This window comes from Dromiciops gliroides, chromosome 3 (assembly GCF_019393635.1).
Source record: "Dromiciops gliroides isolate mDroGli1 chromosome 3, mDroGli1.pri, whole genome shotgun sequence".
NCBI lineage: Eukaryota > Metazoa > Chordata > Mammalia > Microbiotheria > Microbiotheriidae > Dromiciops > Dromiciops gliroides.
The window spans coordinates 133,764,817-133,780,304 of NC_057863.1; the positions used below are offsets into that span (position 1 = coordinate 133,764,817).

At 34.4% G+C, this 15,488-nt stretch overlaps 1 pseudogene; it reads left to right on the plus strand.

Moving 5' to 3' along the window:
- LOC122747230 overlaps nucleotides 1-15,488 on the plus strand; it is a 116,776-nt pseudogene that overhangs the window by 78,810 nt on the left and 22,478 nt on the right.

Sequence of the window (15,488 nt, forward strand, 5' to 3'; positions counted from 1 at the left end):
TCATATAAGGGTTTTTATTTCAATTCCTAGACTACTTAACCCCACCAAACCACATTATTATGCTCTACACAAAGAGTCTTAAGCACAATTTTGAATTTCATCTTTCTGTGCAATCTATCAGGTGATTTGTAATATAATTAATTAACATATCTAACTAGTATAAGTTTAACACCTTTCATTCACTTTTAAACCCTTTATAGTCTGTATAACAACCTCTTCATTCAATGGACATTACTATTTCCAAGATGACCAATTATCTCTTTCTTTGGTAGTATACTTTAATTAAAATATTATACTATTCTACCTTAAAAAATAAATAGTGCTTTTGGTTTTTATATCACCTCATGACCTATATATTATGTTCTGATCTTTCTTCTAGAAGGTACTGATCTACCTGAGAGCCATTGTGGCTTGAGAAAGGAATAAGGAATGGTTGATATGTTGTTTGAAGGCCACAACCTCCAGGAGAAATGCCAGAAGATCAGAATTCTATACACAGCATTCAAAAAGGCCTGATTAAGGACTTTGATACTGTCAGTCATGAGGGCTTATGGAAAATTATGTCAATATTTGGTTCCCCAGAGAAGTTAATCAGTACTGTATGTCAATTTCACAGCACCATGCTTGACCAGGTTCTGGTTATTGGACATTGCTCTCATGCTTTCCCAGTCATCAGTGGAGTAAAACAGGGCTGTGTGCTTGTTCCCATGTTTTTTAGCACGACATTTTCAATAAGGACACCTTCAATGAGGTTGGGTAACAAGAGATCATAAATTCTTCAAATTGAAAGGCTACAAGCCAAGACTAAAGTGGAGTGAGTATTCGTGCTTGATTTTTTGTTTGCAGATAATTGTGCACTCAATTCAGCCTCTAATGCTGAGATGCAACAAAGTATGGACCAATTCCCTGCTCCTTGTGATAAATTTAGCTTAACAATAAATACGAAAAACATATAGGTGTTCCATCAGCTAGCACCACAACATCCATATGTGGAACCATCAATTACAGCAAATGGCAAAGTTTTTAATACTGCTGATTAGTTCATTTACCTTGGTAGTATACTTTCTAGGCATGTACACAATGTAAGGGGCTAAAATTCTAGCTAGTCTGTCTAAAATATCTAATGAGTGGTCACCAATAAATTATAAGCTTTAGCAAGAGTTAGACTTTTAAACATTTATTAAGGAGAATAAGAATTTGGTAAAGAGAGAGAGAAAGGCCTAGATTCATAGATCTATTAAAGGGAGAAAGCATTTCTCACTCCCTTCTCCACCCGAGTCCTGAGGAAAAAAAGCAAGAGCGCCAGCCTCCACCCCTCTTCCTCCCACAAGCAAACGTCACTTCCTGATGCCAAAGATCCAGATGTCTTTCCCTCAGAAAACTTCTCCTCATGGTGGAGCTTTGCTACAGTAAGTCTCCAGCAGGTGGCATTATTCCAATCACTACAACATTGATGAATTACACATTGATGAATAGGTTGATCCACACATTGCCAGAGCTAACTCAGCATTTGGGGGTCTCCAAAAGAAAGGGCTACAGAGACATTGTGCTGACCTCATTCTTGTATGTTTGTGAAATCTGGACAGTATATCAGTATCGTGCCAGGAAATTAACTTACTTCTATTTGAATTGTCTTAGTAAGATTCTGAAGATCCCCTGGCAGCATAAGATACTAGTCACTGAGGTCCTTCTCAAGGTAAACTACTAAGCATTCAAACTCTATTCAAAGAACACAACTCTGATAGACTGTCCACATTGTTCAAATGCCAAAAGTACACCTGCATAAAAGACTGTTTTATGGAGAACTCACATAAGGTAAGTACTCACATTGTGGTCAGAAAAATTGATACAAGGACACTTTTTTTTGTTTTCTGTTGTGTTTGTTTGTTTTTGTTTTTGTGGGGCAATGTGGGTTAAGTGACTTGGCCAGGGCCACACAGCTAGTAAGTATTAAGTGTTGGTGGTCAGATTTGAACTCAGGTCCTCATGAATCCAGGGCCAGTGCTTTATCCACTGCATTACCTAGCTGCCCCACTCTGAAACATTTTTAACCACACCTTTGTACTCATTTATATTTCCCCTGCTTTGATTTTCATGATATTATTTCTCCTTATCTATGAATTTCTTCTGTTTTTGTAGGTCTGTCATTCATGCCCCATCTTTATCTGTTGTCCTCAAGAACTGTGTCTTAGGTTTACAACTCTTCTCTCTGTAAAACACTTTTTAATCACTTAATTTATTTAAGAAGAGGTATTTTAGAATAAGATAGTAGTTTATTTGGGGGCTGAGGAAGGGATGAGAAGGGAAACCATGAAAGAAATCCTTGGACTTCTCATGGTGAGAAAGGCATGGCACAGAGGTGACTCTGAGATACCAATCTCTGAAAAGATGTTTCAAAGGTGAAATCAATAGGCCTTGGTAATAGATTGGATGTGGAGGCTGAGCAACAGTGAGGAATCAAGGAAAAACTAGGCTGTTAACCTGAATGACTTGCCATCTATAGTAATAGAGAAAGCAGGAGGGGAAAGAAAGCTTGGGGGAAAGATAATGAGTTTAGGGTTAGGTATGTTAAGATATCTATTAGACATTCAATTCAAGATGTCTGGAAAGTAATTAGAGATATGAAATTGGAAGTCAGCAGAGAAGGTAGGATGGGGTAAGTATTTTTGAGATTTATCATCAAAGATATAGGAATTAAGTTACTTTTAAAGCAGCCTAGTCTACTGGCAGGCAGTTATAATTGTTATGAAGATTTTCTTTATATGCTGTTGTTTTCTTAGCAGCTCCCACTCAGAAAATCTAGTTCTTCCTTCTGGAGCCAAAGATGTTAAATCTAGATGATCCCACCTCCAAAATAACAATCTTTCAAATAGCTTTTATTTTCCCAAGAAGATTTTTCTTCTCCAGGCTAAACAGACCCATAATAACCATGCTATTCTTATGATGCCATCTTGTAATTGATATTTGTACACAATATTAGGCAGAAAGTATGATAGCATTTTGTGCCTTTCCAAAATCTTATGTGTTTTATTTTCACACAAAAATATATTTAATAACAGTGGAATGTGAGGAAGCAACAAAAGTGTATTTAGAGTTACAGAAATTAATAAGATGACTTCTATATTCAATGAGTATTAGAGAAAAGCCATGCATATAAAGAATCACAATATTTTGGTTCATTTGGTAAATATAATAGGAACTTTATGGGCCATATATGCTGTAAAAATTAAAAGTAAAAGGAGAGTATTTCTGACAGGGTTTATTAAAGAAGGTTTTATGTAAAAGTATAGATTTGAAATGAGTCTCAATAGAGATTCGAGATTTTTACATGAGAGACAGAAAGGAATGGTAGGGCAGGAATATGAGTATGGAAGCAGGAAAGCACAAAGATCATTTAGGAAATGACGAATAGAACATATAGTTAAAAGGTGAATTTTATCATTGTTAAACATGGAGCTGAAAAGATAGACAAGAGTTCAATTATGGAGGACCTTGAATGCCAGGATGAGAAAATTGACTTCATTTTGGAGGCAATGGAGAAATATTAAACATTCTTGACCATGGGGATGATCAGTGAAAATGGTATTTTAGAAAAATTAATTCAGCAACATAAAAGCAGCCAGGTACTTGAGTCACATAGACCACGTAGGACTGCTATAAGTCATGTTAAGACAACAATCATTTGCTAAATTCTTATTGTAGTCCAAATACTGCGTCAAGATTGGAGATACAAAGAAGGATATAATAAACACACCAAAAAGTCTGTGTATTCAAGTAGCACATTATAGTGTTAGGAAAAAACATGCAAACAATCATATAAATATATAACACATACTATATAAATTGCAATAATCTCAATTTGAAAGCACTAATATTAAGAAAGATTGTGAGAGAATTCTTGTAGAAGGTGGGAATTGAGGTGAAGTTTAAAGGAAGCTAAGGAAGCCAATGGAGAGACAATGAGGATGAGAATTTGAGATGTAGAGGACCACCAGTGAAAATGTGTTTAATTAAGATAAGGATTCTTGTGTTCAAGAATGATTAAAGAAGTTAGGTTCACTAGATGATAGAGGGAAAATTGGGAAGGCAAGAATGGACTAGATTTTCAAGGTCTTTATATACCATGCATAGAATTTTATATTGAATTCTAGTAGTAGGAGGCCACTGACATTTATTGATTAGGGTAGCAACAGGTTAGACTTGCTTTTTAGGAAGTTCACTTTGATAATAGAGTGGAAGATGTGTTGGATTTAGTAGAGATATGAGAGTTTGAGTCCAACTAGAAGGCTATTGTAATAGTCTAGGTGTGAGATGATAATAACCTGAACCAGAGTAGTGTCAGTGGAAAGAAAGGGTTGTGTATAAGAGATATTGTGAAGGTAGACCCAGTAGAACTTGGCAACAGATTTATTATTGTTGGTGAAAGTGAGTGAAGAATTGAGACAAAACCTAGATTGAGAGCTTGTGAGGCAAGGAGGATGGCAGTGCCCTCAGGAGTAATGAGACATTTAGGAAGAAGGAGAGGATGGAGGAAATATTATTAGAAGTATTTGAGGCTTGAAGGCCTGAACTAGGCCCTAATTAATTTATTTTAGTACATTATTTATTTACTTATTAGGGTCAATATTTTCAGTCTTTCTCAGGTTCTGTTTTCATTATGTCTATTGGCATCCTTGATGCCTGTCTTGCATTGCATGATCCCAGGTTTTAAAGAACATGGCTGTTACTATATGAAATATCTAGTGAAGTGTCAAATGCACAAGTGTGTTTAATATTTGTCTTCTGGTGTTGATGTGCAGAAATAGAAAAAAATCTTATATTTATTTTACTTTTCCATTTTATAAAAAATTGCACACATCATCTCATTTCCTCACAACTGTCAATCCTGTCAGATTGGCAAGAACATTATTATTATCCTTATAGAAATGTGTAAACTGAGGCTTAGAATGATAAATAAGGTGGTAAAAGCCATGACTATTAATATGTTTAATTAATTAATATGTTTCTTCTCCCATGATAGATTTCTTCTTTTATTTAATGAACAATTTCAGATAAAGGATAAGATATGAAAATTTAGTAAATGATTATAGCATCTAAAGCTTGCATACTTATATTAATTTAGAAATATTAGAACAATAATTATTTATGTGAATCATATATCCCTAAATCATTATTTTTCATTATTTCTTTTAATTTTTACTTCTTCATCCTCAAATAAATTTTAAAATCTCTGTTTCAAACTTAATACTGTTCAGTCATCTTTGTTGTGGAGTTGGCCTCTTTTGATTACTTTTTAGGTGCTATTCCATTAAAACCATTTTCTCCAAAACTCATGTTAAATTGAGGAGAAAATAATTTTGTTTTTTGATATATGATTATTTGGTCAAATTATTTTTGAAACACTACCATATAGTCAATAAATAATAATTGTTCATGTTGGAAAAAAGAAACACATTTAAAACTAAATATATGTGAGTTTTCAAAGATAATAAACTTTGTTTTACTTCTACAACTTAGTTCAAGATGAAAGACAATGATTTTGGGGGTAGACATTTAGCGCAATTACTGAGACCTCATTAAAGAATTGTACTTGGGAATCAACATTCCTACAAGATAGTTAAAGATACTTAAGCTACTTAATTGTTGCCACCTGCTAATTCACTTAGAGGTACTACTTAATCATGACCTACATTCACTGTTCAGTGTTCTTAAATCCAAATGTTAAAAGGAAAATTCAATGAGAAAGGAAACTATTGTGTACCAACCACAGTAAAAGATCTTTAAAAATTGGCAATGTTATACATGTCTCATACCACACATAAGAAATAAATATTGTTCAGATCCCAAGGATGACTGAACTCCAAAGTAAAATTCTATTATATTCTGCATAAAAAATAAAATGTGTCATGTATACTACTTATATCCACATATATTATTAAAATGTATAATAATACATAAATGTATTTCATTTCTCCAGGTAACTGATTTATAATTAGCCAGAGGTGGGGGGGGGAGGGAAGAATTGAAAAGGAAATGAGAAAGTTAATGGGAGGTCAAAAATCAAAATAAATATAGTATTACATTAATTTTTGAGATTCATGATTGAAAATGAGTTGATTATTCTAGGAGCTATTCATTGACTCCCATTGTAAATTGTATGCAAAAACTTGATCATTCTACTCAGTTCTGGTTAGATATAGAGAACAGAGTGCTATACCCTGCCCATATACTACTTTTGGATTTCAAATGCTATTTCTGGCTCTTATTATAAACTATGAACATTCCTTTCCTCATCTGTTAAAAAATGATAGTCATTAAAATTCTTTCAAGGTAAAACATTCATAATTCCTAATAGCAAAGAATGTGGGATTGTATTACATACATAAATCCTTCAATTTAGAAATTAGGTGCATTCCAAAAATGCATGATGGATTCAGTAGTTGGAAATTAATGCTCATTTCCCTAGAGATACAAATGTGACACGCATACACAATGTGATGAAAATCCTGTTTCCATGGTGGAGGGTGCACTGTCCCAAGCTTCAGGGATTTTGTGCTGCTGTTTTCAGAGATACGTATAGGGATTTGTAAGTCTTCTAAATTGGGAGGTATGATTTAAGGAGAGGTATGTTTATTACTCTCCTGGCCTGTGCTCTGCTCTGTAAGCAACCACAGGCCTGTTTTTCTGTCCTGGAACTCTAAAGAGAAACCCACTCCACTGTGTCCACAAGCTCCAGTGTGCTTGTGCTCCTCCCCCACCTGGGACCACCACCCAAGTCTGTGACCAGAATAGGAGTATTGGCAAAACAACAGAGTCCTGCCACAGTGCTAGCAAAAAGATCCCTGTAATCCCCTTCTGGCAATCTGTTCGACCCCTTTACCCTCTGTGAGCTAAGAGATCCAGAAAAAGTTGCTGCTGCTGCTGATTCAGTGGCTCCAAAGGCCTGCTCCTCATTTGCTGGGACTTGATCTGTGCTTGACTGAGCTTCACTCTCACCCTGGTGTAACAGCCCTTTCCTGCCAACCTTTCAAGTTGTCTTTTGCTGGAAAATTATTTCACCTTATCCCTTTGTGGGTTCTACTGCTCCAGGAATTGTCTTATGGCATTATTTGAAGGTATTTGGAGCAGTCTTGGGGAGAGGTCAGGTAAGTCACTGCCTTTCTTCCACCATCTTGGCTCTGCCCCTCCATCTTTTTTGTATTTAGTTTTTAATAACATTTTAGAAAGGATAGCAGGAATATGTTTGTAGAGAGTGACCGGGCTGATAAGGAGACTAAAAATAATTTAATATTGGCATCATCACATGGATTAAAATTATATAGCTTAGATGACTAACAGAAGGATAAAAGTCTTTCAGTATTTGAGAAGCTTTAAGATGAATAAGGGAATAAGCTTTTCCTGCTAGGTCCCAGTTAGCATAACTAGATCCAATGAGTGAGAAATGCAGAGAGATTGATTTTGGTTCAATATAAAGAAAAGAGACTTCAAATTAATATAAGGAAACATTTCCTTACAATTAAAATCATTCAAAAGCTGAATGGTTTGGATGAATACCTTGTAATTGTAGAGGACAGTGTGCCATCCTTTTTTTTGGTGGGGGGTTATGATTATTCAAAAATGATTAGATGAATATACTTTTATGAGATGAATTGAGGACTTTGGTTTGGGAGTAGAAGACAGAAAAATGAAGTTGTACTATGTGACTTTCTGTATGGGTTTAGAAAAGCCATGCATTTGCATAAATATATGAGGGGTTGCACAAATTTAACATGTTATATAATTACTGGTTTTAAAATTTTTGTGCCCCATGATACCCTCAATAAAGTGGATACTAAAGAAACAAGTAATTCTGATGTGAAACAATTGCATTAAAATTAATTTATCTGATCTAAAATCAAGCACCAATATATTGCTTGTATGTTCCAACAGTATTTATAAAATGTCCTTACTGGTATTGGAAGCATGTGTTAGCAATTATTCACTCATCATAATAATCAAATATAATATAAAGAGAAATTAGCATAATCAATGGAAACAAATGTAAAATTGTCACATAATCACTAATCAAGCATCCTCCTCCTAGGCTTAGTAATCAAAACCAGATGCATAATTCATTTGGATAATTAGCAAACACAATTCAAACCTTGTAGAAGCCTTGCATTTTTGTCTAGAGGCTTCATAGGATTCAGTCTCAAATGAAGCAGTGAAAAGGGTGTTGTAATTGTCCATATCAGCTCTTGTTGATAGAGCAGCAGCAGGTGGGAAAACCGCTGATCACAAATGAATAAAACACTCTGACATTTTGAAAATGGGGAAAAGCATCAATAATTAGATGCACTGTAGGTAGAGTATACCCATGCCAGACTAACAACAGGGTTTGCCAGTCCAAGAATAATTGATGCTGGTGGTATAGCATACTATAATAAATTTTGGAACATAAGAGAGTGGATTGAATGATTGGAAAGATGCCAGTTTTCTATGTCCTCCCAGCATATCTTTAGAGGCAAAATAACTGTCCACCCAATGAGAAAATGTAAGGCTATTCTCCATATTCATACAGATATATTGAGAAGTGATTTCCTACCTGCAGTCTCTCCTCTTGCTCTCACTTTTACTCCTTGATAATCAGAGATTTTCATTAAGAAAGGAGTGAATTTGAAGACTCTCATAGGTGGAGTGAATAATCTTCCCTCTCCTTTTATGCATGAATGTAGTGGCAAAAATATTATGTAAATAACACTTTCAAAAACCTTCAGAAAATTTAAACTATTTTTATTGAGGTTGAAATAAAGTGATTTGGCAGTCTGTTACCAAAAAAAGAGGGGGGGAGGGAAAACAACATAAGAAACAATAGCAGTAGAAGCAACAATATTAAACTGTGGACTGGAAAGAAGGAGACATTATGTAAAAGATTCACTTTCCTACTAACCAGTTATGTTATACTGGAAGCATCAATTAAGTCCTCTCAGCCAGTTCCTTTATCTCTGAAAGAAAGGGGTTAGATTATATAATTTCTAAAATAATGTGACATATGACAAATCATACCTAAAATATGTCTATTTATACCAACTGAATTTAAATTTTTAAAACTGTATTTAAAATATATATTTAATTTATGCCATTGACATTAAGTCATTAGCTAAATCCTTTACCAGAATATATAGAGTTCAAATGTCTGGCTCTAAAGATAAACCTAAATATGCTCTTACAATTATAATATGAAATATGTGAATATACAGAAATAAAAATGTATCATCATATAGTGAAGAGAGAGCTGGCCTTGGAGCCAAAACAAATTATATTTACATTATGGCTATAGTAAATATTACTTCTACCTTTTCTTCTTCCTCCTCCTCCTTGTCCTTGTTCTTCTCTTCCTCCTTTTCCTTCTCCTCCTCCTCCTCTCCCTTCCTTCTTCTACTCCCCCCCCCATCTCTCTCTATTTCATGATGAAAATATTAAACTACTCAGTAACCTGCTGCCAACATGGACATTACAATTATAGTGCACAGTTTGCAGGAATGTTTGTTTCAGTGTCTTGCACTATTACTCCCTTCTTACCTGATAGTACTTCAGTACTACTCTGGAATGTGATCCCAATTTTCCCAGAATAAAGGAATTGAAAGTGTATGGGTTAAGTTATTGTATCAATTAAGAACCTGCTAAGGTCATGACCACTTCATGGAGCTGTCATGATGATCAATGATCAAATGTTGTTTGTCTTTTGTTCTCAAAGAGGTTCATGGCAGATATTATACCTTGCAATGAATTGGATTTAAGTGAGGAAGAGCTATGCAAAATCACCAGCCTCACTCTCTCCTCTGGAGGCATCTGGATCCAGTGGCAAATATATATTATCAGGATGACTGGAGATGACCCTGGATGTTAAAGACAATTGTGCTTAATTGACATGTCCAGGGTCACACAAATATTAAGGATTTGATGTCAGATTTGAACTCAGGTGCTCCAATTTCACGGTCAGTGCTCTATCCACTATTCCACCTAGTTGTCTGTGATGTTCAAATGAGATTATGCAGTAATGAAGGGGGCATCTAGGTAATTCATTGGATAGAATGCCTTGCCTGGAGTCAGGAAGATTCATCTTCCCAAGCTGAAATATGTCCTGCCACACTTCATATCTGTATGACCCTGGACAAGTCACTTTACCCTGTTTACCTCAATTTTCTTGTCTGTAAAATGAGCTAGAGAAGGAAAAGGAAAACCACTCCAGTATGTTTACCAAGAAAACAACAAATAGGGTCATGAATTGTTGGGAAAAAAAACTGAAAATGACTAAATAATAAAAACCACCACATTGTAAAACAGAGGCACAGAATTTAGAGGGCACATGCAATCTACATTCCAGAGTATGGCCAGATTAAAATATAATTTGGAAATGTTTAGCCAAAAATGTAAAAAAATATAATAAAACATAGGAAATATTTTAAATTAATTCAATATGAGACTCATACTGATTCTTAAGTTTGGTTTTTATTTCCTTTTTCTGTTTGAGTTTGATACCACTCATGCAAATAATACAAAATTCAGATAAGACATCTCCTATCTTCATGGATGCTACAAGTCAGGAGGGTGTAATTAAATATTAGCATACATCAAAGTTTCAAGTTATAAATATAGTATTTTAAAATTGGAATTGTAAACATAAAATTTGAGTTGCAGAGGATCTGATGGAATCAAACTATATACATTTGACTGAACCATCTATATCTGGCTTCAAGTACTTCCCAGGACAGAACCGTTTGGTTACTTACCTAGACTAGACTGGTCAGGAATAGGGGAGGAAAGTCCTCTTCCATCCATCATTCTTAGCTATGTACACTTTCAAAATATATAATGGTCTTACTCCAACTCAGAAGTTGTTTAGGTACTTATTAAAACCCAAGGGTTTAGGAAGCTGTTTTTAAATTTTTCAAAGGTAGATTGTAGAAAGCCCGAGGATGAACATCACCCAATATCTATAGTTTTTCATTAGAATTGAATGTATATAATGATTGGCTGGTGGAGGGGAGTGATAGGGGACCAAGTAAGGTACTGACACATTCCTAAAATCACAACAAATAAATAACTGTACTTGTCAAATAACCAGGGCCACTCCTGGAGTTCAGTTCGAATAGTATCTTATCAAAGAGGACATAAAGAATCATATACCGGCTAACTAGGGGGGGAAAGCTAGTGAAATTAGTTGTTTAAATATGTGCTTTATTAACAACTAGACTGAATCTACTTTTTGTTTCATTCTTTCTTTCACTTGACATAAGTAGATCAGAGGGAGAAGCAGATTTTATTTTAAAATTTGACTACATTGTTGCAATCTAACAATGGTTATAAAGAATTACATAGAAAGGAACAAAATGTCTTACATTTGCTGTCTTTAATATTGTTCTCACTTGAACATAAGATTCCATTTTCAAAATGGAAATTCTCAATACATTTGTTCCTAATGTGTGCTTATTCCTATGGCTATTTCTGAATAACATCAAAATCTAAGTAATGATTATTTCTTTCAATAATGAATCACTGTGAAAGGGAAATAATTTTTATTGTCAAATTGATATCATTTTTAGAATGTTGAGTCTTCTGTGTGTTTGTGACAATTATAGTCTTTTGGATTATAATACATAAACTCAAAATTGCTGTATCTGGCCTTGACAGGCTAGACTAATTGGCTCCTAAGGAGCTATTATGTTCTACCTAGTGAATAGTCTATGAATTATATGGCAACTTGTCCAAACTATCAAATGGTTCATTATAAAGTTGTATAAAATATCACAGAATCACTGGCTATGGACTGTTATTATTATATAATCATCACAAACCAAAATCATTGCTTTGCGGGATTTTTCTCTTAAAGAAAATACAAAAATATCTATCTTGTTGTTGGTAGACATTCTAGGTATACAAGACACTTTTATTAAACTTCAATGTTAGTTCTTATTGCAACCAGATAAACCCCATATAGTCTCAAAACATTTTGTACCATGTAGGGGAAAAACACCTAGAAATATCACCAGTACTAAACGTATTTAAAAATGTTAATAAGCACTTTAAATTAAATACAGAAAATTTATATTGGCATTTTACATAATTCACATTGTTTTACCATAAAGCTTCTCTGAACTCCATAGCCTCCACTTTGGAATCTATCTACAGCAACTCTTGTACATCTTGCTCATGAGACAGACCTTTAATAAAAGATGACTGCCAACATTACTTAACGTATAACCCCTATATGGATAGTCCAATTTCTCAATAAAGACTGATTATCTTTTATTGTTTAGTATTTTATTCTCCCCCTCCTACATGCAAAAACAATTTCTCTACCAACCCCCATTGAAAAGGAGAGCAATTTAATATAGGTCATACATGGGTAGTCATGTAAAATATATTACCATATTAGACATGTTGTGAAAGAAAATATAAATAAAAATTTCTCAAGTAAAATAAAGTTTTAAGAAAGTATGCTTCAATCTGTTTTTAAACACCATCAGTTCTTTCTCTGGGGATGGGAGAACATTTTTTTTTTTATTTTAAGTCCTTCAGAGCAGCCTTGGATCAATGTATCTCTAAGAATATCTAAGTCATTCACATCTAATCATTTTATAATATTACTGTTACTTTGTACACTTTTACTTTAAAATTTTCATTTTCATTGAAATTTCATTTTCATTTTATTTTGTACACTTAACATTTCACTTTGTATCAGCTTATGCAAGTCTTTCCAGGTTTTTCAGAGATTATCCAGCTCATCATTTCTTATAGCACAACAATATTTTATGACAATCACATACCATTTATTAAGCTGTTGCTTAAATGATGGACAGCCCCTTCATTTCCAATTCCTTGCCACCAGAAAGGAGCTACTATGAATGTTTTTGTACATACAGGGCCTTTTCCTTAAAAAAAAAAAAAAAAAAAAAAAAAAAGCTCTTTTTGAATACAGACCTCATAGTGGCATTGCTACATTAAAGGGTATCTGTGGTTTTATAGCCTTTTGGGAATTGTTACAAATTGCTCTCCAGAATGGTTGAATCAGTTTATAAATCTATGAACAGTGCATTAATGTCATATTTTCCCACATCCCCTCCAATATTTGTCATTTTCCTTTTCTGTCCTATTAGTGAATACCTCAAAAATGTTTTTAACTTGCATTTCTCCAATCAGAAGGCTATAGATAGATTTGATTAATTAATCTGAAAACTGTTCATCTTTTAGTCATTTATCAATTGGAGAATTACCCTCACTTTTATAAATTTGACTTATTTCTATATATGTTTGAGAAATGAGGTCTTTTGAAATTTGCTTTATTTTTTTTTTTCAGTTATAATTGCTCACTGTATTTCCTCCCTTGGTTTCACAGTCATGATTTCTAACTAGATTTCCCTGTATCTTATTTTCCCCTCTGTTTTGTTTTCTCTCCTTTTACCATGTCCCTCCTCAAAAAGTGTTTTGCTTCTGACTACTGCCCTCCCTTCTTCACTACCAACCCCTTTTCTTATCCAATTTCACTCCTACTTTCTTCTAGGGAAGGAGAGTTTTCTATACACAATTGAGCATGCACGTTATTCCCTTCTTGAGCCAATTCAGATGAGAGTAAGATTCCCTCACTCCTTCCTACCTCCCCCATCTTCCTATCCACTTTAAAAGCTATTTCTGGCCTCTTTTATGTGAGAAAATTTGCCACATTCTATTTTTTTCCTTTTGCTTTCTGCTAGTGCATCCCTCTTTCACACCTTAATTTAATTTTTTAAAAATACCATCCCTTCATGCCAACTCATACCTGTGCCCTCTGTCTTTATATACTCCTTATAAATGCCCTAATAATGTGAATGTCCTTAGGTGCTAGAGGTATGATCTTCCCATGTAGAAATGTAAAATGTTTAAACTTATTTATTCCTTATGATTTCTCTTTTTGGTTTGCTTTTTCATGGTTCTTTTGAGTCTTACATTTGAAATTCAAATTTTCTATTCAGCTCTGATCTTTTCATCAAGAATGCTTGAAAGTCCTTTATCTCATTGAATGTCTATTTTCCCCCCTGAATGATTACACTCAGTTTTGCTCGGTAGGTGATTCTTGACTTTAACCCTAGCTCCTTTGCTCTCCAGAAAATTATATTCCAATCCTTCCGATTCTTTAATGTAGAAGCAGTTAAATCATGTGTTATCCTGACTGTTATCCCATGATATATGAATTGTTTATTTCTGGCTGCTTGAAGTAATTTTTCCTTGACATGGGAACTCTGCAATTAGTCTATAAAATTTTGGGGAGTTTTCATTTGGGGATCTCTTTCAGGAAGTGAATAGTAGATTCTTTCATTTTCTATTTTACCCTCTAGTTCTATAATATAAGGGCAGTTTTCCTTGATAATTTCTTAAAAGATGATGCCTAGGCTCCTTTTTTGTTCATAGCTTTCATGTAATCTAATAATTTCTAAATTATCTTTTTATGCATTTTCCAGGTCAGTTGTTTCTCCAATGAGATTTCTGTCCATTATTCTCTATTTTATTTTGTTCTTTTCTCATACTTTTGGTTTTCTTTTATTGCTTCTTAATTTCTCATAAAGTTTTTAACCTCCATTTGCTCAATTCTCCTTTTTATAAAATTATATGTTATAGTTTGCTTTTGTAACCTCATTTTTCATTGGCTAATTCTGCTTTTCAAGTCAATTTTTTTCTTTTTTTTGTACCTCTTTTACCATTTGGCCTATTCGTTATTTGAAGGTGTTATTTTCTTCAGTGTGTGTGTGTGTGTGTGTGTGTGTGTGTGTGCATGGGTGTGTCTATTTTACCAAGATGTTGATTCTTTTTTCATTGCAAACTCACATTTCTCTTCCCAACTTTTCCTCTACCTCTTTTATAGATTTCGAAAATCCTTTTCCAGCCCTTACATAGCCTCAGTCCAAAGGAGGCTTTTGATTTAGGATATTTGACTTTGCAATTTTGTTAGTGTGTGTTTTGATGTTCCTTTTCACCATAGTAATTTTCTCCAGTCAGAAATTTTTGTTGTTGTTTGCTCATCTTTCTAGTATATTTCTTGACTTTTAACTTTTTGATAACGTGTGACTCTCCTTCCAGGGTGAAGGGCACAATGCCCCAAGATTCAGGGTTTTCTACAGCTGTTTTCATACTTACTTTGAGGGACCTATATGTTTTCAGCTCTTCCAAGTTATGCTCTGGTCTGTGAATGACCACAAGCACTGTTTACTGCCCTGGAACATTGACAAGCATTCTTTCTCCTTGTGGCACTAGTGTGTTATTGTTTTTCCTCACCTTGGGATTGCAAGCCAGGACTGGAACCTAGATCATCTGTAAGCAAACATCTCCAGACTCAGGCTCTGCCACTGCCACTGCCTTGGGAAGGCCTGCTCTAGGTTTGCTGGGAGCTAGTCAGTGCTGGAAAGCCCTGTACCAAACTGTACTCCACCTTCTTCCCAATACAACAGACCTATCCTGGTGAACTTCTAAGTTAT